The 26,952-nt window shown below is 41.8% G+C and overlaps 1 protein-coding gene across 1 annotated transcript in view; it reads right to left on the reverse strand.

Moving 5' to 3' along the window:
- MAP3K13 (mitogen-activated protein kinase kinase kinase 13) overlaps positions 1-8,337 on the reverse strand; it is a 39,886-nt gene extending 31,549 nt beyond the window's left edge. Inside the window, exon 1 of the mRNA XM_080349644.1 lies at positions 8,290-8,337. The gene's annotated coding sequence lies outside the window, so the exon portion shown is untranslated. The remainder of the gene's footprint in view (positions 1-8,289) is intronic.
- Between the last annotated feature and the right edge of the window lie 18,615 nt (positions 8,338-26,952).

Raw genomic sequence — 26,952 nt, forward strand, 5'->3', positions numbered from 1 at the left:
CAGGAGACAAAAGAGGAAGGTTAAAAATGCAACCAGAAGAAAACAAGCCAAGCATTTTTAAATGCAAGTTCACCTCTAGCTGAGAAGCACTAAGAGTCCCTACCATGTATTCTGTGCTGAACGTTACTTGCTAACTCCAGGCACAGGGGTCAAAATGAATGCCAGCTATAAATCAGACTATCAGGCAGCAGGGGACAAAGACAAATATGAATGACAGGACCATTCCAGATCAAAGAATCAGACCGGAGGTCCAAAATACAGGAAGTAAAACTGGCGTTAGAGCAAAAACAAACAAACAAAAAAGCCACTACAGCAAAAATAATGATGTATTTGTTTTTTGCAGCCGAAGTCTGCTACAGAAACAGCGGTTCAAAGGGTCGTCTCTAGAAACAAAAACCCGCGTATGTTCGGGAACGCAACAAAAAGGGTAGTAACAAAAACTTTTAAACCGATGACAAGTTTAACCTCCGCACTCTAGGATGTCCCAGGATGGCTGTGGCTGCACGCACAGAGGTTACTGTGGAAAGTGCCCACGTTTGCCAGTCAGAGCAGCTGAATCTCTCATTTCATTCATCTGCTTGGTTTTTATTGCAAATATTTTCTCCCTCAAAATGATCCATGAGAATAGGTTCCTTCAGTTCCTTCTGTTGAATAGACTGCCTATTGATAAAATCAGTATATCCAAACACAGGGGCCTGATGTCATCTTTCTAAAATACCCAATTTTTCATTTCCTTAGGAGAGACATGTGGCTCGATGCGACCGAGCTATTGCTGTACCTAAACCGCCCCCAAAAACCAAAAATAAAAGAGCAGCTCCACTCATTTCATTGGGAGAAAACATGACATCATGGCCCATTCAGGTAAGCATCAATATGACAAATCTTGCCCCAGTGAACAGTATCCTTAACTGCAATAATACCCCAGCTTCCCCATCTAGTAGGAAAATGAGGGGTAAAAAGCATGTGTTTAGCACACAGAGCCAGCTCAAACTGCTATTTTCAACAATAAAGGAACAAATTCCTACCCAGCTGATAGAGAAAAACACATCTCTTCTTCATCTCAATAATAAATTAAATTATTTATTACTCTAACACAATAGAAGAATTGTTTAATTAGCCCACAAGGAAAGAAAAAATACAATTGCCTAGAGGGCAAAAAAATACAATTCTGCTCCTTTATACCATCTCTAGTAATTCTTCTGTAATTCCCTGTATATTCCATATATACCCATTCTCCATTGCCGTTCCCTTCCCCTTTAAAAGGGGGGCACAGGGAGATAACGTGCAGAATTGCAGCTGAAAAATGTCTAGCACACCGACAAGCAAAAGGACAGGCCAGCTATCAGATTTACAAGCACCGACGGATAAATTAAGGCTTCACGTTCCCTCTTCCCTTCTCTCAGCATCATTTTGTCAGCCCTTTCCCATCACAAACGCAACATCCATCTGTCCTTCCGAAATAAACGGCGAAAGGGCAACGCTGAGCATCAAGCACACACAAAAAGCACACGCGCTTCAAAAAAGAAAAGGCATTCTCATGTAAATACTCACGAGGATTAAGGTTCTCTGTGTGATGCTCCATTTTCTTGTTTTAAAAAGATGGAAGGCAAAAAAAAAATAAAAGGAAGTGTTGCAAAATAAAAGGAAATTCCACCCCCCCGATCCCGCAGCCTGCTGCAAAGAAGCCCAGGAGCGTGCTGACGTCACGGATTCATGAATGGATGGAAAAGGGGCTGTTTGGCGATTCGGCGGCGCCGGCCGGGGCCGCGCACCGGCACAGGGGAGCAGGGGGGCGGCCAATCCGGATCTGGGCACCGCAGCGCCCAGCGTGCCATGCGGGGAGAGACGGGAGGCTGGAAGGAATTTGTTGGGGAGCGAAGCAAAGCGAAGCTGCGGGGTAAAATGGCATCGCCGGCGCTGCTGTTCGGCAGGGAAGACATCCTCCAACGCCTTCGGGTCGTCGCTCCGGCGGGTTTCTGCCCCTCCGTGCGGCTTGGGTAACAACGGCGTATCGAATGACAGCCATCTGTTACGTGAATCAGAAAAGGAGTTTGTCTTCCCTCTGGCTTCTCTTGGGATGACAAGTCCTGAGAGCTACTATGAAAAATAACTCAATATAAGCACGTACTGGGAGGAAGCTGCGGGGAGAACAATAGGAGGTTTGTATTTGATTAGTGATGCAAAAGCACCACAAAAATGAAAATAGGAGGATTAACAAAATCACGCATTCAACTCGCATCAAATATTGCCAGCAGCGGGCACGCAAGCTCACAACGTCAGAGACGTTCAGAAACAAAAACCGGAGTACGCACAGTTTCGCACTTGCGGGTCCATAAGCAACAGCGGCCAGGATGTCCGTGTATCGCAGCCTACCAGCCATTTTCATTCCATTTTTAATCCCATGCCAGTGAATACGCTTAATTCTGCGGTACCAGATGCAAGGGCACGGGGCAGCATTTTGGACACCTAAAGAGATGGCGATATCCCGGGGAACGCACGCAATGGCATTTATGATTAAATTGGACCTGGACGGGAGAAGAACACAAGTTTTGCATCTTTAAAATAGGAGGGAAGGAGCAAAGGGAATTAAGGCCAAGGTATGGAGGAAAATCTAGGCTGTAACTATGTGATTACACCTTCTTGGTTTAACAGAATTCATCAATTTGGTTTCTAAAAGTCCTTCTGAACAACTTGTAGCCTCCCAATTATTAAGAGCCAAGATTTTCATATTTTCACCACCCACTTTCCTAGCAAGTAGGAAGCAATTACGCCAAAAGAGCACGTCCCAAAACTTACTCTGGTGGAGCACATCTTGAGAGAATCCCACTTTTCCTTATGGAAACTGGGGAACATCCCAAAATAAACTGGGACTGCATGTAACAGTGATGCAGATCTGGGTTTAGAAAGCAAAGATGTTGTGCTACCACGTGAGCCAGCACCACTGATACCACCTTGTGTGGAGGGAAGAGAAGTATTATTATTCAAACCCCAGTTCTCGTCCCCACCCTGGGATGAAAACAAGAGGTTCCAGATGTCCCTGGCCACTTCAAAACAGAAACAAGAACTGGTAATTTACTCTCTTAGCCTAAAGCAAAAAGGGCTAAATTCAGGAACTAGAAGGGGGAGCACAGCACCGCGTGCAAGAAGTGGAAGAAAAAGAAGGAAAATGACTATAGAGTGAGAAAAGTCAAAATCAAAACAGAAAGGGAAGTAATTTTAAGAGGTTTCCAAGGGTTAATTGCAGTGACTAAAACAAACAAGCAAGCAGGGAAAATAGGTGGGAATAAAATCCCAGGAAGACTCCAGCATAGGAAAAGAGCTTGCACGTACAATTGAAGATTTTCTTCTCTCGTGACTTGCTTTGGCACACCAACACTCCATTTTATCTGTTTCAACAGCTCAGGTTAACACTTTCAAACACAAAGGTCCTAAATTTAATGTAACATAACCACCTTATCGCATTCTGAAAAAGAAAAAACAATCGCTGGCCTAAAACGGACGGCCGTTACAAGATTACGTTGGTAGCCAAATAACAGCATGAGAAAACAGGTTACAACCGGTTCCATATTTTAACACTAGCCAGGACACAGCTATTTTCATGCGTTGGTGGTAAATAAGTTGAGAAAGAGAAATGATTTTCCTGCTTCTCATTTAGACAAAAAAAACGGTCCAAGCAGGGAACTCTGTGAAGTATCACATGCTCAAGTAAGTTTAGTTCAGTATTAATGTGAAAATAGGGGAAAAATGTACAAAGTACAATGAGATATTAAAAATCCAAAGTTCAAAAGGGACCACAGTGTAAAGTTCACAGGTAGCAGGATTTCTGAAAGGGTGTACAAGTAACTGAGTAACTAGGCCCTTAGGAGACAGAGCATGTGAAATGGGTGCAAAAGAAAAGCTACAAGTGTTTAAAAAATATCTATTCACCATATTCGAAGAAGACAAGATAATTAAGTACTTTCAAGCCAATTAGTAACTAATAGAAATGTTATACAGCATCTGCTAGGCGTAACATTTCAAGTTGGCACATCGTATTAATTTGAGCCCAGTCCTGAAATACTAATTTAACAAGTTCTCCAATCCTATGACCTTTGATTTTAATAAATTGGAAAACTAGTAAAATCACGGAAGACTGAGAATAACAATATTATGCCAATATTCAAAAATAGCATACGTTTGCTATTTAGAGGCCTTGGTAATTTGAGGTTGAACTTGGGCAAAAATCCCAGTATCCAACCTGCGATTGGAAAGGAGCCGTCCCAGTGTCCTGCCTCTGATGGTGGCCAGAAAATCAAAGCAAATGCCAAACGCTTCTTGTGGCATATTCCCCTAGCAAAAGCAGGAAATTAAAAAAAGAGACAAAAGTGACTCAAAGGCTGATTTCATAATTATACACCAATAAGGCTGTTTATAAATCTACTCGGCACACACTCGGAGGTACAAGAGGGACTCCGCTGTGAAAACTTTCTACCTGGATGAATAAACAGGTGAAGTGAAAGAGCAAACGATTCTCTAACAGGAGAAAGCCTGGGTAAATATTTGCATGGATAAGATGGCTAGAGGCACATTTTATTGTCGAGGCCTAAAATCCATGAGATCTTTGATCCACTATTCCAGCCCCGTAGGCATATATTCCTTTTCTGAATGTCCTGATCTTCAGCGGTGGGGTGGGTGACAGGAATGAAGGTAGAAAATATATATATATATACTTAAAGCATCAGATCTTCAGGCTTTTAACCATAATCTCCCAGATGTGAGACCTTCTTGGAGCAGAAGCATCAGAGCTGCCTCTGCCCACAAACCAGCATCGCCGGGGAGCCATGGTGAGATGTTTGGTTTAGGTCTGCTTAAAATGCAGCCAGAGAGCTGGAGATGGCTATGAACCCATAGATTCACAACACCCAGAGAGAAAGCCACCCGTAACATCAAGTGTCTACCCAAAACCTATACAAACAAACTCACAGACACTTGTGCCACCACTGTACGGTCTTCTGATGAAAGTGCTGCCAACTCCTATTGCCAAAGTGAGCCTTCCTACGGCAAAATCACCTTCCATACAGTTGCTTGTTGGTTTTCTGAATCTGCTCTGCTAGATATGATGGGTAGGAGTACAAAAGACTAAATGATGACTTGCTTAACCTTGTATTGCCTTTAGCAACACTCCAAGAACTCAAAATAAAAGTCACTGAATGCACTACAAGACAACAACAAGACAAACGCATTACGCCTTCCCTTGTTTAAGCCTGAGGCTGGTATGGATTTTAGTTAAGGACTTTCTGGGTGTTAACGCAGAAAGGGAACAATCATCTTCCCAAATTTACAGTTGTCATGGCCAGATCCTTTCTTCTGGTCAGGTCACTTGCGCTTATATCCTTCCACACTGCCCACCTGTTTGTACGAAACCTGGCGGAATTTTGTTATCTTAAAAGCTCCACCTCTAACATGTGGTTGAAATCAGACAACGGGTTGTAAAAATATCAAGGGGAGGAGGAACAAACAGCAAGGCGGCCTAAATACAGCTAGCCAGGAGTAGGGTAATACAGCTAGAGATGAAAATCTGCTTATTTGCTGGTTTTTTCCTCATTTGGAGAAACCCTTAGCAGAGGCCCCGTGAGAAAAACAGAACTATTTTTTCAGGGAAACAGTCACAAAATAACGTTTCTCCCAGAAAACATGCCAAAATGAAGTCTTCCGTAACGATAATTAACTCTAATAGAATTGCCAGCAATGAGAAATACTGCAAAAAAGTAAAAGTATGCATAATTAGCAGTTATAAGGGACATTTTTAAAGCCAACTGAGCTACAGTCACTTTTCCCCTTCCAGCTTAGGAGCCTGCAAAAAAATGAGAGATCTGACAATGAAGTCTCAGTATTAGTGCCATATGGAAAGAAAAGTCCTATAATTTCTGTTACTCCCACAAAAAAAGGCATATTCTCACAAAAAAAAAAGTGTGCACAGGGAAGCTTTTGGGGGAGGAATTAATGAAACTGGAGAAGTGATTAAAAAATGCTGTACTATTCCCCAAGGTCAAGTTTTGTTCAGAGGAAGAAAATCACCTGCACAAATATAGAAACAAGTGCTGAGCAGCTGTGCTGTAGATAAGGATTTGGGGGAGAGAGAAAGACAGAGCGAGTGCAAATTACAAATATTGTGTTGTCACAAACAAGGCAACTTCTACTCATTGACAGGGCTACAAATGTCCACCCATTGACAGAAGCACCAGCCTAAGAAGTCACGTTGCCTCCTATATTAGGAGCTAAAGGGGAAAAAATCCATCTCACAAGAATTGTCCAGCAATAGTGATGATGCTTTGATGCAAAGGGTCAAGATGATCTTTTGGAACCTTTCAGGCCTCTTCTCCTATGAAGATACCGCAGTACTGAAAGCTTTGCTGCAAGACCAGAAGGGAAAAAATTCATCTGATCTTCTGCAGCACAAGGTCTTGCCAAATTATATCTTTCCAAATGTGCTTCTGTTATACAATCTCTCTGAGGAATATTATTCAAATTTCCACCAAAAAAACCTACAGAAAGCCTATTAAGACAGAAGAATTCAAGCATTTATAGGTTAGAGACTGTCAGAATAAGGCACTGTATTTAATACTAAGTCTTGCCTGTGATCAAGTTCCTTCAAGAACAGCAGATCAGCCCTATGTAAATATTCTCAAGACAAAGAAAACCTGCTCAGCATCTACCTCCCAGACTCCCGTCAGTCACGAAGCGATCGGCAGCTTCTCCTTTAGAGTCTACTGATTGTTCTTCTGTCTCCCAAAAGACTTCTGTTCCCCCACTGCTAAACGCAGCCCCTAGAAGAGCCCCTTTGATCTCTGAGGCATCACGACATGGAATTACTCACTTCATGAAGTTATGACAAATGTTTAAATAGTTGCAATCATGATTAACAGATTTTTGGTCCAGAATATTTGGATTGAGAGCATTAAACTTCTCAGCAGTGATGATTTTGAGCCTTGTTGGACAACGCAGCTTGATGTATAACAGAAGGCACCCCCAAAGCAGGACGCTCTCAGGAGATATCGTACGGCAGAACAAATACTTGCTGAATAAGTGTAAATACTTGTGAATGAAGTCATCAAGCTGTTCTTAAGGGACAAGCAAAAATTAAATAGCCTTCACCAAAAGGGCAGATAAAAGCCCATGTCCTAATACTCCAACTCAATCAAACCATCAGCTACAGACTACATGATCAGAAGTTTGCTTGGTTCACTTGCTCTCCCACTATCTGCCATCTACTAAATGTCATAGTGTCCCTCACAAGCCGTATTTTCTGTCCTTAAGCCACCTCTATTCCACCACCACTATGCACACAGCACTCCCATATAGAGCGCCTTGTCTATGAACCGCAAAAAATAGGATAAATAAGAAGCAGCAGTGTTGATGAAGCAACTAATAAACTGTTGCTGATGAGCAAGGACAGGGTAGTTCATGCAACTAATTGCTTTCATTGAGACGAAAACAGGTTCAAACCAAGGTTGAATTTAATTCTTCAGTAAAATACTTCACCTTAATTATAACTTGTAATGAGAGACAGCTAGAGTCTAAATATATGGATGCTCTGCCTCTACAGAACGTACCACTCTTCATAAAACAGCTAAAAACTTTTATATTAAGAACTGAATTTATATTAAGAAGTGAATCCTAAAATGTAGCTCCATCTCACATCTTCCTACAATCCCATTCAGAGGTGGCTCAGGCACCTCCTAAAACTTACACATCTGTATCTTTCTCTGCATGAAGTATCTCCGTATGACAAAGATCATACAAATGTAAAGAAAAACCATTTGACATTAGAAACATTCAACATTCCAGAAATGAATAGCTGCTTGAAAACAAAAAAATAGCTAAAAACATATAGTTCTGATGTTATTGAACCTATAACCTGCTCAGATTTCAAAATAAACCACAACACTCTACATTTTCAGGAACTTTGCTGGTGTCTCTACTCCAGCTACAGACTGGATTCCTGTGAGGATGTCTATGTTGTCCAGCCAATCCAGAGCAAGTACAATGAAGAAGTACTTATAACAATAGAAAAATAATATATCAAAGTTATCGCCTCAGAAAAATCAATACATCTGAATTAATAGATTCCAATGCTTTCAGAATTCTAGTTGAAAAACCTAAACAGTGTAAAATTAACTGCAACTCAGTCTATGCAAACACCCTTTGGCGCTTGTGCTCTCCCTGCTCAGGAGCGAGTGTGTTATTGTTTCACGTCTTCTCAACTTCCTGATGAGTTACTAGGGTTTAAACATCGAGACCTGCTGATACCTGCTCATTTTCCCAGGTGCACTGAAAGCCCATGTCCTCTTGGTTCACTGCACACACGCCTCCTCTTCACGTCAGAGAAATGAAGCTGCGCTCTGAAGCTGCGCCGTAAGTAATGTTTAGGACAGTCCAGCACCGGATTCTTCGCTCTAGAAAGAAGAGCAAGAAAACTCAGAATCCTACTGAGCAAAGATGTATTTAAATAAATGATCTGGTGATCCATTCAAAACATCCCATTATGCATCCCGATGTCACGTGGCACATTTAAATGCAGCAGAAAACATCCAAAATTAAGCATGTACTTTCAAAAAGAAGCTGGGACTAGAAAAAGACCTCAACACATTTAGTAGATCCTTTCTTAGCATACGCATACACTCTATAATCCTTTTATGGTACCATTTTAATCTATAATTAAGCAAGCAGCTCCAGTAAAAGAGCTCACAGCTTTCCACATTGAAAAATCACATCATTCAGGAATGGATTAGATTTTAAAAAACATCCTTCAAGATAATCTGTTAATGACTTTTTACACTTAATTTTATACCTAAACTCGAATATATTTGTTTTCCTAATTTTACACAAATTTTAGGAGAAGCATAACTTACTACAGTCCTCCTACATATATACAACTCATAACATCTTTCTCTTGCTATCCCGAGATTAGCTTTCAGAATTATTTAAAACATTATGTAGGAAATACAATAATGAGATCTGTCACAAGAAGCCTTAGTGAGAAAGAAGGTGCCACTAGCGCTCTTGTAGAGGAGATAGTGATGACTATTGGGGGAGCTCTTTGTTTTCTAGGGGTCCCCCTCACAAATCAATCAACCCCACTATTCACAATCTTTTCTGCTGGCTGGACATTAATATTCTCACCCATTTAGTTACCGGCAGTCAAATATTCTGAAACAGTCACTTCCAATAGCAACATCAGAAAAACAATCTCGAAAGCCAGTTGTGAACTGGATGGTACAATGATGTACACAACTTCATAACAGTTACACTGCGTTACGGGAAACAAACATGAAAATCGTGTGTTTGAGAAGAACAGTTCACAGTCATAGAAGCCGAATAATTTCTACTGCATATGCCCTAAAAAGTAAGGAAGGATACTGATACTTTACGATAAAATCCTGAGCACATACGCTTCCATTCTAAAACATTTATTAGACAAACTTTAGAGCTTACAGATTTTTTATAGATTAAAAATGTTAATATTTGGCTTTGTTTAGAAGAAAATTACATGGTAGTTCTATTAAATCAATGAAAAAAGCCATTAATTACCATCTTTACCACTGTTTTAAGACAGGAATGGTGTGTGTAAACATACCAAGGTTGTTTTCTTGCTTAAAAAAAACGAACATTGAAAGTAGATATTACAGATTAAATAATAATACGGACTTGAGAGGATGAAACACACAAATCCAGAAAGATTGTATCTGATTACATTCTAGTTTTAAACACAATTCACGTATATAGAAAACAGCACCTAAAATTGGATATTCATAAAAAACACGAGACACTAGATACCCGAAGTTGGCAGAATGCCATAGTAATAAATTATTGAATTTCACACGAATAAAAAAATACAGCCTTGTAGGGCTAGATTTTCAAACAGCATTTGATAACTGCTCGCAAGTGGGAATTGTCAGGACTTTTACCACTGGAGGAGTTTCGCTCTTCCTGCGTTTCCATTTACCGCCACCTTTATCGTATTGACCTGGCTTTTAACACTTGCTTTCCACACTCAACCTTTCAATCTAGTATTTCTCATCCTAACAAAACACCAGCAGAATTTTCAGTATTTGGCCTCAAACACTAACTCCTGCAGATGGATTTCATGTAAAGAACTGAACAAACAAAACATCATTTGCTTTGAAATTCTTCTACTTGCAGTGAAAGCCGAGCTGTGTCACGATAGGACTGTGAGCACTGTGAGCTAGAATTTCATTTCCTACGCCCAACTTAAGATGCATTAAAGATGCTGCTAACCACTATAACACAGTTTTGCACCCTCGCAGTCTCATCTATAGTTCGAAATAAAATGTTTTGTGCAAAATAAATACTTACAGGGAAGGCTGCATAGTGAACTTTGTCCCCAGGTCGGCTGTTCCTGCACCAGACCCAGGCCTTGAGGCCTTGCGATGTTCCTTTCCCAACTCAGCAAGGTGGGAGGGTTTGTTATTTAACTGTTGGCTGATAACAGCTTATCAGGGACTTGTCAAAGGTTAAACCCAACAGGTTTGCATGGGAAAAGTGCAAAGAAAGCACAAGGGAAATGTTGAATTAGTGCTGTCCCTCCTGTTGCGTCAGGTCCCTTCAGTAAGGCCACAATTCTCTTGCCCACCGTGACCAGGCCAGCAAAGAAAGTTGCACCAAAGCCCGTGTCCAGAGAAACCACAACTAAAAGCATCTTTGAAAGCCAGTGAGAAGGCAATAAAAGCGCTTTCTTTCAAAGGAAGAGCTTGTGTGCCTGCTACATTCGCACTGTCTGCCACCTGGGATGGAAAAGCTAACCCTGAATCTTTGAGCCTGGTCCTTAAATACGAGGCGATTTTCTTACTGTTGCCAAATTGATCACTGACACCACAGCTCTGTGACATCCCAGTGGAAAACAAAAACAAAAGAAAAATCTTCCATTTCAAGCCTGCTATGGTGTTTTATTTCTATCCCCAACTCACTACTGAACTATAAAGGGCTGATGCAACTTTAAAACAGAAAAAAAACCCAGAGTTATAGACTCATTACTAATTCATCCTGGCTGAAGCTGCATACCAGCACCTGCTGCCTCTCTCAATTAACAGCAAATATTGAACAGTATTGTCATTTAACAGTGTTTACTGCCTGCTGCCCTGTCCGCTGTCACGTTTTCGAAGTGTTCTGGCAAAATTTAAAGTATGAACGTTAATAAGCAGAGCTTCGTTTAACCCCTTATTTATCAGGAGAGTTTCTGGTAGAAGTGCTTTGCTCACTTCGTACATCCATTAGTGCTTGGCAATAGCTGAAGCCCAAAGATGGAAGGTGCCACTAAAATGGTACTTGTAATTCAGAGGCACACAGGGTGCTTGGCTTCCGCAGAAGCAGCTCTCTTCACAAATGAAGCCAAAAAGATGAAACAAAAGAGGAGAAAAAGGAGGAGACTGCACATTCAGCCTCTGTTGCTGAAGATTTAAAAAACAAACAAACCAAACTGAATTTTAAAAAAAATAAATAAAATCAAGATACAGCCACTCTGCGGGGTGATGAGACCGACGCTGTGATCCCTAACGACCGCATCTCTGCACAGGGGAGACGATCAAGCTCGTATTTGCACTTCGCCTTGGGTGGCTTGCTTGCCCTGTGGTGTCAAGTTAGCTGGAAGTCACTTACGTCCAAAGGACTGTACGTATTTTATATTTCATTTACACTATGTGTTCTCAGCAAATTGGCAGCAGCATCTCGGAGGCTCAGCTGTGAGCTTATTGCCAACTGGGCCAGGGCCAAGCTGTGGACACCAGCGACCTGGAGAAGAGAGGGGATGCTGAGCCAGCCGAATTACGCTCCAAGGTGCACACTGGCTATTTCGAGACTACATGAAAACTTCAAGCAGCTTCTGTAGTGCATTTATTATAGTAAAAGCTAGAATAACGCCATTGAAGCTGATATTGAAATGGGAAGAATTCAGTTATTTCTGAGGTATCGGACCTTTGTACTAGTTCTTCTGCAGAGGCAACTGTGTTATAAGTATCCAAGAAGCGATGCTCTGAGGGACTTGTCAAACATACAAGGGAATGGCTTTGCACACTGGGTAGCAAAAAGTAGTCTCGGGATCTGGCCAGGACTTTCTGAGCCTTTACAAGTATAATCTTCTTGGCTTCGCTCATTTGCCTCAAGACTCCTTACTTTCTCAGGTACCCTCTATCTGTATCCTGTGCAACTCTAATATCCAGTCCGGTCTGTTAGGAAGACTCATTCCCTCCAGGTTGCTCTACCACCTTTGTGCTGAGACTGTCTGAGGTCTTCAGATATATTAGGTGATGTGACTAATACCTGCCATCTGTTCTTTGTTACCTTCTCTCCTCTCCTGAAGAGGAGTCATCAGTGAAGTGCTTGTTCTACTCGATCTATTTTCGGAGCGTGGGCTTTTAGCACCCATGCAGCGCTGTTTTAGGCTAAAAAAGTTAAATCCAAGAAGGAGAGCACGCTCTTGTAGGGAAGACGGAGCATTTGCAACATCCCTTAGGTCCTGTACAAGTCTCTGGCTAGGCTCAGAAGCAACCCTCTTTTCTGTAAAAGCTGTCTTCGCTCCCAAGAAACAGAACCAATGCCCAGGTTTCAGGCCACAGAGGAGCCTGCAGATCAGATCCAGGGCTTTGAAAGCATCTGACTGCTCTCCATAGAAACCCAGTCAGTCCACAGAGCTCACAGCATCAGCAGGTAAGATGCTGCAGCACTGTGTTACCTGGTTTGAGGAATAAGAAGCTCCTACCCAATTACACCGCCTCGGTACAGATGGCTGAAAACAGAAATAGGTACAAATAATTGAGGCCAGATCTCTGCCCATCAGCCTGGGGTGAAATCTTCCAGCTCAAAGGGAATATTAAGCATTACTTATACCAATGGCTGCTCCCCATAAGCTACGGTTAAGGAAAAAACAAACTGGACACACAAAGGAAAGATGGGCTGGAAGAGAGAGAGGCCAGTGCAAAATAATCTTCCTGTATGTCTTGCAGGAGCTGTGTCAAAGTGCAAAGAAAATCATCACACTGTAGGAAGCTGAAAGACTTGAGATGGAGCAGTGAGGAGTCTCTGGCGCCATCAATGTTTAATTCGAGCAAAGCAGCAGACTCGTAGTAAGCATAGATCTGCTGCTGAAATGCACACTCCCGCTTTGATTCCTAAATGACACAAAGCGAAAACATAAGGATAAAAATAAAACAGGAGAAAAAGAACAGGGAGATTTTTACACCTGGCACTACAGATGCAGCGTGCATAAGCCAGCAACCTACTCAGCTCTCTCCTTTCACTACGATACGAGGGTTAGACACATAGAGAGAGCTCTGAAACAGGCACCTCAATTTCACAGCTCGGCACACTGCTGGGGTAACATCACCTGAGAACAAGAGCTATCGCACCGCTCCTCAGAAAACAGCAAGTGCTGCCAATCTCTGATTAAAGGCAGCAAGTTACATGCTAAGAAAAACTGTAGAACCAGAGGATGAAGATGCATGTGGAAACATGGAAGAAAATGAACCTCCAGAGCCCCAGAAGCAGAAGAGAGACCCACCTGGAACTGTCTCCCTCACAACACTTCCCCTAAAAGATAGGCTAATTTTCTCCCTGTGATGTTTCCCTTGCAAATAAAACCCATCAGTAAGGATCACTCCTTCCCCATAATTTCATTGAGTTGCTCCCATCACACCATAAACAGTAAACTGAGGCTGGTTAAATAAAATTTTGAGGGGAGAAAAGTTGCTGATTAGTGTTTCTTCCTGCCTAAAATGCAAGAAGATCCTAAGAAAAGAAATTAATGCATTCCATGACTCCTATGCAATCTCCACCTCAATTTTTCTTCCTTTTCCTGCTCTTTACCTCACCCAGCCTGTCACCATTATCCACTTCTTTCCTCTCCGCCTTCAGAGAGGGGTCTATTTCCTTTCCCTATTTACATCTTTCTGAACTCAAACTTAATTATTTTTCCTGCTTCCTCGTCCCCTTGCTGAAATTCATACAACTACCTCTCTCTCCTCTGCAACCTCCACCAGCACATCTTGTCTTCTTGCCTGTCTGCAATCCTAAAGAGAAATGTGGTTTTGCTAAAATCAAACAGAAAACTCCAATTACACCCAGATTTCACCTCAGCAGCATAACTGTATTTTATTGGAATTATGACACTTATCTCAAGCCAGTTACCCTCAAGTAATGAATGGACAAGTATGGAATAAGAGCAGGAAAACCTCAGTACAAGAGCCTCACATAGCTGAACACACTGGCAAGCTGAGAAACAGCAAATGATAAATGCTACAGAGCCTATTGAAATCTGTCCAGCCTCTGGAAAACCTCCACACAACAAGTATAGGTCGTCACTGGATACAGGTTTCCTTTTTTGAAAGTATGAACAGCCTTAAAAACATATACACCAGTATTCTCATATTGTGTGCTCTCCTCAATGTGGGGAGTATGTTTTAGAAAGCGGCCATGGATTTCAGAAGCAGCTCCAACAAGTAGTTTTCTTCTGGGGTAGTGACAAAAAATGAAGAAACAGAAACCCAGAGCCTCAAACAACCGACCAGGACACAAATGTTGCAATTACATGCACATTAGAAGCCTCTTTTCCACTGCAATTAGATGCAAGGAACAAATTTGCAAAGCAACTTGGGCTGTCCACACGCATCTGAAGTGGGAAGGTATCCCCACTGATAAAGCAGGACCTCGGTTTTCACTGCGGGCTGCTCCGAATTTCCAGCTTCCCGAAATCTGATGTCCCACGGCATTTCTCCTTGCAGAACGGCGACCTTTGCAGGCCTCTGGAGAAAGCAAATCCCATACTAAAAAGATACGGATGACAACCAAAATGCTGGTGTGTCACCCTACTCAAATGACAGCAAACACTAAATATTTACATTGACACATTACGATACGACTCTACTGTAACTGCAGTCTCCTGAGACACAACCATGCTATTTTTTCTTATGAGAAACTCTCTCTTACTCTGAATAAGAGACAAGACGGTGCTGAGTAAGCAAAAGTTGTCCTGTATCTTATCAAACCCTGGTTGATGTCCTCACTTTATATAGAGCTTGCAGAAGGAAGAACTCTCATTTATTCCCGCTGAGGACTGGTGACTGTTTTAAGTGTTGGCGGGAATTGGGGGCCAGGGGAGTGTCTCATGTGCTAAACAGAAAACAAAACAAACAAAAAAATGATGACACCTTGCATATAGACTGCAATATCGCCTTGAAGGGGCCACTGCGTTTGGTTTAGCCCGAACAAAACAGGCTGAAAGTCAACAAATATTTTTGAACAGCTATATTCAACCACCAAAGCTACTTAAAAGTAAAATGACTGTGAAAAGTGCTCTGTCCTTTAAGTCACGGAGTCAAGGGTGAGGAAATACCCTAGAAGGGTACGTGACCAGAACATGGGAGGCGAATCGCAGGCCTGCAGACCTGCACGTGGACAGTGATGCTTGGCTAGATTTTTCTATCAGTTTTACAACACCAATAAAGTGCCCTCAATAAACACAATCCCAGCTTGCTAGAAAAAGTATTTGTGATGGAGTGCAGTTAATAAAACACACACCATGAGCAGAAAATACAGGTTAAACAACACTCTGTGTGTCTGTGAACTTCAACCACATCAATACAGACTGCCAGACATTTTTCCCCATTCTCTTCAACCAGAAAGCGTTTAGGAGTTTTTCATTAGTAATTATTCACACAAGCTCATTGATATAAACCTGGTTTTGGGGGAAAAAAAAACCTATTAAAATTCTATTGTGGGACCTTATTTTTCTACTCCTATCAGGTCCCTGTGTAAGCTGGGTTGCAAACCTGAAGGGCAAAGCTCCATGCTGACATGGATTTGTTGAGTCTCCTAGGGCGACCAAGAAAATAGTAAAAGGAGCATGTAGAAGGAAGGCTGAAAGACACCTCAGTATGCCTTGTGAGGTTTCTGCAGGAGATTGCTCGTGGAGCTATAAATACTAAATAATCCTGAGGAAACTGTCCTGCTCACCTGCTGAAGAACTGCAAGTCATTATATAGGAAGACGACAAGCTGAATTTATAACCTGGTAAACTTTAAGGCTGAAGAGATGGAAAGCAGTAGCAGGTGGCCTTTGATATCAAGGTCTTTGCTATTACAGCTTCAGTGCATATTCTCCTGCTCCAGGCAATCACTTGATCTCACATGATGCCCAGAAAGACCAAATTCTACTTCAGAGGTTGAACAAGGTTCAGGAAACATTTTTCTCTCAAAAAACATCTTGGAAACATGAAGCAATTGGAATGATGCAGCTTTTTTCTCCTGCCAAGTGCCCACGGTAACAAAAGTAATCAACATAAAGGCACAAAAGACTTTGACAGTAGACAGTTAGTGCCTGATACAGGTTGGATTTTTCTAGGTTGGACTTTGTGAATATTATCACCTGAGATGACACGAGGGACAATTTTCTTTAGCACATTAGAAAAGCTTGTTGAGAAGAAAAAAACCCTTAATGCTTAACCTGCTTCCCCTTTGGGTTTGCCTTGTATCTTCCTCTGTGTAAGAAACAGCTTGATCAAACTCCTTCCTTCCCACATGCTTCACAGGAAGGCACTATAGATGCAGCCCCATTCTTCTGAACAGTTCAAAAGCAAACGTTGTACGGATGATGAATCCCAACTACATAGGAACATACGCATTTTAATCTTAGAAGCACAGAGACTAACTCTGACGTTGAAAAATGTAGAGAGAGGGGCCTGTATCCTTACCCAAGTGTGAGAACCATTTCTCATGCTCCGGATCGATCGTCAGTTCAAAATGAGGAAACACAAGCAGTGGAAATCTGTTCCCTGAGCCCTGCAATAGCTCCTGCGAGCTCAAATGTGCTGGTGCACCTTCTTGTTTTGCTGAGAGCATGACAGGTAATCCCAAAAGTGGGATAAGGGCAGGACAGCACAAGCAAATGAGGTGCTCAGGACGATCACATTCAAAACTCTCTTGTCAAAGGGAATCAGAGAATCATTTTGGTTGGAAGAGACCCTCAAGATCAAGTCCAACCATAACCTCAGTCTAGCACTAAACCATGTCCCTGAGAACCTCATCTCCGCCTGTCCAGCCCTCCAGGGATGGTGACTCCAGCACTGCCCTGGGCAGCCTGTTCCAATGCCCCACAGCCCTTTGGGGAAGAATTTTTTCCTAATACCCAACATCAAACAATGGGATGAGGTATGGTGGTTTCCGAAGATGGCACCAGGGGTCCTCAACCCTTTTTGAGTGGGTCCTGACAGTCCACACAGGTAAGAGACGAGTTAGCCATGAAGGTATGGCTAATGATTACTTATTATTCCCCATCTTTTCAAATCCATAGCTTTAAATATCAGCCAAACTGCTGACTGGAGAATCAAGATACAGCACTACCAGAAATTATTCCTGAACATTAATCCTCAAGCACAATGCTGCGTTCCTTGCAAAGAAGGGTAGAGCAGAATACCTTTTCCTTTAACGAGGAGCCTCACTTCTTCTTACAGGTACTTTATTGATTGCCAACTCAGACTAGAAGGTTAACAGCCAAGAAGCACAATGGTTACTGGTCATGGCTACCGATGTGACAGAAGAATATAATACCTCAGGAAAAGGAGGTGAGAAAGGTACGTTAAAAAAGTACTTGGTGTTACTTCTGCAAATATTTAAGTACCAGTTAGGCAGTGAAAGAAGTTTACTAGGGTTTCTTGCAGCAGGAGGGAAGCAAAGCCACGGGATGATGGCAGCTCTCCTGGGTGGCACAATCTGGTGGTACTAGATTGGGGAGAAATGACTCGTAATGGTTCAAGCATCAGGTTTGATAGCAGAGAAATAGCCTTTCCTGACAAACATGCGGGTCAATGAAAATCACATATTCCTTTGACCTCTATGTCTTACTGCAAACACTCATTCAGTTTGCCAGTTTTAAAACAAAAAATTACCAGGGAGAGTCAAAATCATTCCTAATCCACTTGCACGCTTTGGCAACATCAGCCTATTTTACCAGTAACTGCTACTCACCCTTCTTCTGTTCTAACTTCTGGTACATTTGTCTACTCTTCCCTCTCATCACCAAGAGTGAGAGCTGACACTTCCCTCACCCTTTTTTCCCCCCTCTTCTTGAAATCTTATTTCCACTGCTCTAATAGTTCTTGACTTAACTGGGACAAGGAAAATTATTCTGGGCTGCTCTGTCCTAGCAGTTAGGCTATTCTGCATTAACCATCCAGAGCACTGAAAAATTCTGCTGAAGCCCCAGGCAACCATTCTGCACTCCCTTCAATTCATGGTTTAATAAAATCACCCATTTTTACTGGACGTGTCTATAGCCATATATATACATATGTACTTTTTGCATAAAAATCCTTCAGTGTTAATAAAATTCAGAAAGTTCTCTTCACTGCTGCACATTGCAAAGTTCATTCAACAGTATTAATTCCAAGACATCCCAATAAGCTAAATTTCTATCCAACCTTAAAACTAAGCTATTTCTTAGGTAAGATGTTGTTTTCTCATCCTTTCAAGGAATATGCAGAAGCATTTCTAATACTTAAGAACAGAAGTCTTAGTAAACGTTACAGACTAATAAAGCATAGAATTGTACCCCGTATTTTGGGCATGCAGCTGGAAGGCCTGACTTTCAAAAGCTGGCGACACTGCTGCTCCCTCGGTCTGGTTTAATCTAGGTTGGCACATCCAGCCACCCAAAAACAACAGGGGGGGATTTTTAAGTAGGCAGGATATGCTCTTCTCAAACTCTGAGCTTAACTTTGCATCATCCAACATCCAATATCAATATTATGGCATCAACATTATTTTTCTTCTAGGGATGCAAAGTGTACAACCCTATTTTTCACAGCAATGCAATTAAAAATTTGGTTTGATTCATCTGGGGCAGTAGCAGTTATCAAACTAAAACATGGGTACCTTTGCAGATATCAGCTCATTTCAGAGTAAATCAAAATGCAAACCTGCAGTGGCACACATCCTAACGCCAGTACAGGGCTTTGCCATTTCTGGTGCAGAAACAACCAAGTTTTATACTTTGTGAGAAAGCAAATCCCTTGCATTTTTTCAGATGGCACTTCCCTTAAACTGCCAATCATTTTAACTGCAAGAGACAGCATGCTAGAGAAATGTATTATTACTTGCTAGAAGAAAAGTGCATCTGGAAAAGCTTTCACTTGGAGTCACATCACCTAAGTTTTAAAACTCTTCCAATCAGGCAAAATCAGGGCTGGTTTCAATTTTGTGGTGTCTGTACCTGAAACAACCAGCCGTGATACGAGTTCACCACTAAGTTATGCTGTTCAGGTTTTCAGTGCTTGATACCCTGCCTTCCACAACCAAGGAATTAAGCACCAGCTCATTTTTCTGTCTCTACTGCCCACCCTGGCACTGGAAAAAAGCGCTGGCTGAAGCTGAGACCAGTACAAAGCAAATAAATATACCAGTATAATCACTTTTGAGATGAGTCAGCCAGGGCAAGCACAGCTGTCTAGAAGATATACAGTGGAGAAGCAGGGATGTACTAAAGCCTAAGCAGGTGTTCTGTTAGACCTGAAATTCCACAGACTGAGAATAAAATATCCTCTGTGACCGCCACGACGTTTTGTCAAACAAATATTAAGCTCTCAAGGAGAAGACACAACCATTTTAAAAGCACACAGCTCAGTTCTCCAAATACAACAGAAAAATACAGAGTGGCAGCACACACACTATCGGTTTTTGGAGGGTAGACTATGGACGCTCAGCTTTTATTTCATCTACAAGGGACAAAGCAAATGTACAACCCACTGGATGCCACCTGTGCGCCTCTCACTCCCCCACCATGGGCACAGGAACAGAACAGCACTTTTATTTTAGGTCCCTGCCAGCAGCAGGCTCCGGTTCGCATTCGAACCCCTGCCATGAACTCAGGTGCAGGAGACATCACTTCTCCCCACTTTCCCAAAGAATGATGATCCTCCCACAAAAAGGTGCATCACTGTATTTACGAAGGTATATACACAGTGTTAAAGCTTGAAACCCTCCAGATTATTGCAAGCCTTTCTTTTGATCCACGTATGTGTATCGCTGGCATGCTCCTGATTTCAGTCGGTCCTGTTTGGATCCAGCACAGCCCGTTTTGTGGCGGTGTGAGCGTTTTCCAGGTGAAGCGCAGGACAAAGCTCAGCTTTATCTCAAACACAGCGCTTCAAAGACAGGGACAAAAGCTCAAAACCAAGTAACGTGTTGGTAGGTGAAACAGCTGCAGCGATCACCTGCACCGGCCTTCACAATGTGTGACTTCAACTGGAGCACAGCGCAGTGTATTAATAACAACCTTAGAAAGACCAAGATTGACTTCATTTATTTTTACAAAGCCTTTTTCTGCCCTCATCTTCACTGACTACACATGTCAGACAAAGGTCAAAATAGCTTAATTTTCTTCTGCGCTGGACAAAAAGGCAGGAAGAAGAGCCAGTAAATTTAACTTATTTCATTTTCACTGTGGCTTAAGGAAGAACAGAAGGAATTTATTATCATCAAATTGACTCCAGCATAACCTGACTGCTTTTATCAAGGTTGTGTAAATTAAAAAGATAAAACTAGAGCTCCACTTTGCTTGAGATTAAAAAAGATGCATCAACTCAAAGACAGTGTTTAGATTTCAAGGAAAAATAAATTGTGGTAACAGACATTTGAACATAATAGTTGAGCACTTTTCCAAACACAGTTATTTCAAAATAACACATAACGCAACGCTCACGTACCAGAGAATGGAGACCAAGTCAAGTGCTAAATGAACTAAGTAAAAGGTTACCATGGACCTCATCAGTAACACTAAACTTCTCCGTTACCTGGGAGCACTGAGCAAACATTATTCTAATAGAAATGTAATTCTATTTCAAGATGGCAAGTGCAATGTGCTTAAGAAACCGTATCTTCTTATTTGATAAGGCAACATGCAGACAAGTAATACTACCTGACAGATTTAAAATTAATTGTGTGCTGCACCTCTTCCATACTAATCAGCATCTAATCATTGCACATGATCACAATATAATCAAACATTTTTTTTTTAAATACATCCAGGCAATATTTAAACATAGGAAAATATACCATAAAAACAGAATTGTTTTACTCAGGAAGCTGGAAAAAACGCCACAGGGACCTGCAGTGGTACCTCCTTCTCCCCTCCAATGTGATTAAAGGTTTTTGCAGTTTATTGCCTTAACTGCAAAGGAGGATCTATTACAGAAGTTTATGCAGGTCTGCTCCACAGCTCCAGTAGCCAGGACAGCTCTCCCAAAACGTCTCGGCCATCCAGCGCTGGAAACGTGCTCTCTCCCAGATAAAGTACGGATGGCAACTGATTCTGGCTGGGCAGCACCATCCAGCTTGTGAGGCTTTACCCAACATTCGATCTGTTCATATTTAGTCAAGATTCATCTTAAATTGCTGGCAAATTTTTCTCCCAATGAGACAAGAATTTATGCCAGAAACAGAGGAATTTTCAAATCTGGAAAGCTCACAAGTGATGACACATCAGACACAGACAGGCAAGGGAGAGAAGCTGACAGGGACCCCTACACCTCTCCAAACTCTTACACTTAAGATACGAGTCTGCAAGAGTCTAAACACAGACAAAACCTTTGCAAAAACCAGTGGTTATCCCATGTGTGCACGCTGGAAGTCAGCCTTACAGTACCTGGCTGGGCCACTGGATAACAAAGCATCACAGAATCATTTTGGTTGGAAAAGACCTTTAAGATCCTCTAAGTGCCAGCTGGCAAACCACAATGCCGCCTCTGAGCAACGGGAGGCTCCGAGCCAAGAACCGTGGCCACCGTTTTACTGGAAACATCTCCAAATGTTTTCCAGCTACCGTTGAACGTGCAGCTCCTGGCTCCTATAGAGGTGTCTCTCTGCAACCGCACACCGTGAGAAAACTCTCCGCTGGCAAAATCTGCGGGGGTTGCGAGAGCGGCGGAGCAATTAGCGAGTCAACAGTAAGCTAGAAATAGGAGAAAGTTCTCAGAGTGGGCAGTATCGGGAATACCAGCACTGCCTGGTATTTACTGAGTGACTCATTCAGAGGAGGATCCATCCATTTAGGCTTAGGGACCGGTACGTGAACAGGTAACAGAAGAGCTTATGAAATCACTGGGAGCTCAGCTCTTCCTGACCTCAGAGAACAAAGCAGCTTTATAGCAACAAAATACCCTCTTTCTTCACCCTGTTGCACAATCTTTCTCCACAGATCAAAGCTGCACTTTTCACAAGATGTGAAAAGAGAAGAAAGAAGAGAGAGCAAAAGGAAGAAGAGGTATTTCTGTTCATCCACATCAACAGAAAATTACAGACTACACCAGAATAAATATTCCCAAGTGAGATTCCCTAATTTTCCAGATTTTTCCTTTGGCAAAAGGGTTGGCAGATAGCATCTTTACCTTTCAAAACATCCTTCAAGCACACATGAGCAGCATGTGGTTTAACTACGGACTTCTGCAATCACTCAACCAACCACAAAAACTTTCTATTTATTAAACATTAATATTCAGATAGTTGTTTGTGCAGAATTCATAGGCTGCGCTTAAAATATCCTTTCCTCAAAAAACAACGGAAGATCATTATAAAATTACATAACCATCCACAGCCTCTTTACATTTAAGGAACACAGGATGTAAAAGAAAAGGCACTGCAAGATCTACAACCATGTTTTGAACGTTTAGATTGCAAACAATATAGTAAAAAATTCTTTTTTTCCCATATACATCGAAAACACTCAACTTACTTAAGGTTCTTGGAACACATCCTGTTTTTCTGGAGAATTAGATTAGTTTCCCAATTATTAGGTAGCAAGTGTGAAACATCAATAGCAAGTTCTTACTTAAAGTCCTCCAGGAGTTGTCAGTGTTTAAGTGCATATAACAACAGAAACTCAAAATCCAGCCACTCGTAGCTGTAAGGAACACCCAGGGCAGCACACTTGCAATTAGTGAAAATTAATCAGAAACAGAGCTGCCGATTCAGGAACATGGAGCCAGTACTGCAGATCACTTTTCTCCAGGACTAATTTTCCAATGTATATAAATTAAATTAAATTACATCTGTTTCCAAAACATTCCACAGCTCATTCCAGTGAATCTGAAGAGGACACTTGCAAAACACAGGGAACAAACAAATACCAGAGAACCTTTTAGAACTTGGTAACACCTTTTAGTCTGGGGTTTCAAGTTTCCAACCTTTTATGCAGAATTGAGCGTATTATGCCAGAAACCAAAGAGCACAAATGAGTATGAACAGTATTTCTCTCTCCAGCTACAAGTCTTCAAGTAGTAATGTCCTCTGACAGTACATCCCCTCTACAAGTATTTATGAAACTCACATGGATAATGAGACACAGCTTCAAATCTGCAAAACCACATGAAAACAGAGTTCGGTGTAGGTTGAACTTCTACCTGGCCTTTTTCCTCACACCAAAAAGCATTTGCACATAAGAGGCCTTTGAGTCCAATGCTGGAGATTTTAGAACAGTTTGTGCACAGACAGAATGAGAATTAACAACCACCCAGACCCATTTTTCATCACTTACACGTTTGCTTTGAGTTTATAGGTGCTAGGTTGTTCATACCAAAAGAAATAGAAAAATTAATTATCAATAAAGTAACTGACAGAAAAGAAGATGTATTAGCCTAATTAAACATCAGAATTAATGCTGCTAAGCAGGCAAACCTAGGCTTACATAGGCTCATGGCTTCCTTGTATATGTTACTTATTAAAGTGTTAGTAAAGTCTGAACCAAGATATTTTAAACCTTAACTGTTTGTCTCAGAAATCCTGGTTTTATTTCAATGTTGAGTGCAGGACTTACATGACATTTCCCATTAAAGGATTTTAAAACAACACTGTATGGTCACAGCTCTAAGGGGCTGAGTACAAAAATAACATAAAAGATATGACAAACTCTACAAAATAGAATTTTGACTTAATTTCATTCAAGCGTTATATTCTTTATTTGAGGGAAATTAATTTACCATCTTTGAGAGCACACACTCTCCTTCAGCTACTCTGAATGCTGATGATATTATCTGAGGAACAGATGAAACAGAACTTGAAAATGCCTCACCTGATTTTATACATTCACCAAACTAAATCAAAGTTTGTCTTACAACCTTCACGTCCTCATCCTGCAAAGAAAACAGCTCACCAAAAATATCCATGTGCACATTGGTCCACCTCTTCCACTAAGCACTCCAGCTTTTTCAACACCTTTCAAATTAATGATAATTAATTGGTATGGTGGAAAAATATTACCTGCTTCCTACATACTTCTCCAAGTGATAAAATACGTTTATAAGCACGATTGTAGGGGCTGTGCCAGCCCAGAAAGGCAGCTGCACACCCGGCTGGAATGAGGACAGATCTATCTTGGGGAAGACTGATGGTCAAGGCACTGAGCAGCTCTTTTATCAGGTACAAAAACACTCACCTTCAAGACATGTTAGTCTCCAGTAGAAAAGTGTGAATAGGCTCATTTTGGAAGATGTAATGGTCCATCAGTTTTTGTCGTTAGGTCTCTTTGATCTTCCTCTAGGAAATGGGTACTCTGGAGATAAAAAAGAACTTCAATTTAAAATACAGGGCGTTCAGATAAAGACACTATGTTACATAAACATTTTTTCTGCTTTTTGCCAGGCACACTGAAAGGTCACCTGAAAACCAATCTGATGGGTCCCGACACTGAGTTTCAATGTTGTCTTATCTCAAAAAGGCAGTAAGGGCTTCTTTCTTTATCCCTGTGACCCTCACAGCTTACACATCCACTATCTACATTACAGTAGCATATTAAGAATTTATCCTAAAGATTGGGAGTTGGGAAGTGGCTTATTTGAAGTCATACTGGTGCCAGAACTGAGAATTACACTGTGTTATCAAAAGTCCCCTTTCACCTTGTCTGCTACATTTTACATACTGACATATATTCACTACCCTCAGGTTTATCTCAAAAGCACGAGCACTGAATTTTGCCAAGGTTTCTGTGATAATAAATCAGCTTCCTTAACACCATCAGAGACACTTGGTTCCAACTGTGCAGCACGACCAGGGCACTTTTGAGCCCGCCTGGGCTTCTGGGGAGTTTGATGTATGTTTGGAAAATAAGGCTGAAAAGACAAAGCAAAAGCACTGGGTTTGTACATGAGCAAATGCCACTTTAGAAACAAATTCCCTAGGAGGGCCATTTTGCAGCCAAAACAATTAGATCACTAGCAGGAATCATCACAAGTAGATAAATGGTGTGTTACGAGATCAACCAAGGTCATGTTCTCTTGTACCCGGCTTTTTAGAAAGATTCCTCCCCTGAAAATTTAACCCTAGGGCTCCATCCCAATTAAGGAATTCATTGTTCATGTACATCAGTACAAAGCAAATCAAAGCACTCTGTAGCCTGTCAAGTGCTGACTGCCCAAGAAAAGGCCACGTGCCTTCGAAGTGAGAGAAATCTGCATTTGAGAGCCGCCTAGACTCTGCAACTGCTGCTGGATGCTCAGAGATAACTGCCAACTCGTTAAAATCCAACATTAAAAGTTTATTAAATATGCAAGCATTAATGGAATCGGACTAGCAGCTACTTAGGCAGATAAAATTTCAACACAGCATGTCCTGCAGTTCCCATTATCAATATTCTGTCCTTTTGGAAGTGTCCGTGAAAGAGTCACAACACTACTCAGGGTGGGGAAACCATCTCTTGCAGATTGCTCAGGTCACACTCTCAAGGTTCCTACTAGCCGGGAAATCTAGGAAATAATTACAACTCAGTCTATACTATCCATTTTCACTTCCACACTTGATTACTTGAGATGGAGAGTCTCCCCGAGATTTTATTTTTTTTACCCCTTGGCCATATCTGCAGGGCAAGTCCCATAGCCCTTTGCATGCTCACAGCTACAGAGGTTTTGCATATGTCCCAAACTCACAGGTTTTGTCAACATGCTGCTGGAGTTTTAAAGAACTACAAAAAGAGAAGGAGTAGAGAGTTCCACAGACACTACAGATTAAAGAACACCAGTCACTTGAAAGTAACACTTCTGTAGCTGCAGGTATCGTGTGTAGAGCTTTGCTTGGAGCTACTCTTTCGCAGCTATCTAAAAAAAAGTGTGAGAGCCCTCCACACAAACAGTAATCTCAGTACATTTTGCTCCACCAAATGCAGTTTCACTCCTGGATGACTCTGCAAAGCCCCAGTGCTTGGTGAGTCTCTCAACAAACCTCCAGGTTTTTGCAGTAGAGTGACATCAGACTTGGCACTGTTCTTCACTAATACTATCAGCATAATCCGAGCCAGCCTGGAGGGGGGAAGGGGGCAAGGAATATCTCTCATCACACAAAGCATAAACAAGCTCCTAAGAGTCTCTGATGCACCTCCAAGTGACAGTCATGTACTGCAGAAGAGCTGGCTGTTTTAAGCGTCAAGAGTTATCCAGCCCATGCGATGCAAGGCAAACCTGAAATTAGGGTTTTCTTTCAGTCCTGCAATGATACAGGCCTCCCGCAAAAGGCAGAAGATCAAGAGTGCTTTGGCCAGGAAGGAATCAACAAAATCACCCGTCCATCGTCTGATGCAACACGAGGCATCACGTGTTGCAAAACCTTGAGTAGCAGCCAGTTTGGGGTCAGACATACAATAGCCTGGGCTTAGATTTAGATTTTTCAAAAAACAAACGACGGTTCCTGTTGGAAATGCAGGCAAAGAGAATGACTTCAAGGCAAATCTAGTTTCTGAAGGGGGCACTGACCAAATCTCACACTCAGAGTCTGGGGAATGATCTTTGCTGCTTGTTCAGAACCCCAGAAGAACAGCCAGCTCACCAGCAAGGAGGAGCTGGTCCCAACATCAACCGTTCCCTGACAAAGCAAAGGAAAACCCATGCAAATCCCTCCATCTCTTAGGGACATCATGATGACTCTTTCTGTT

This window comes from Nesoenas mayeri (assembly GCF_963082525.1).
Source record: "Nesoenas mayeri genome assembly, chromosome: 9".
Lineage (NCBI taxonomy): Eukaryota > Metazoa > Chordata > Aves > Columbiformes > Columbidae > Nesoenas > Nesoenas mayeri.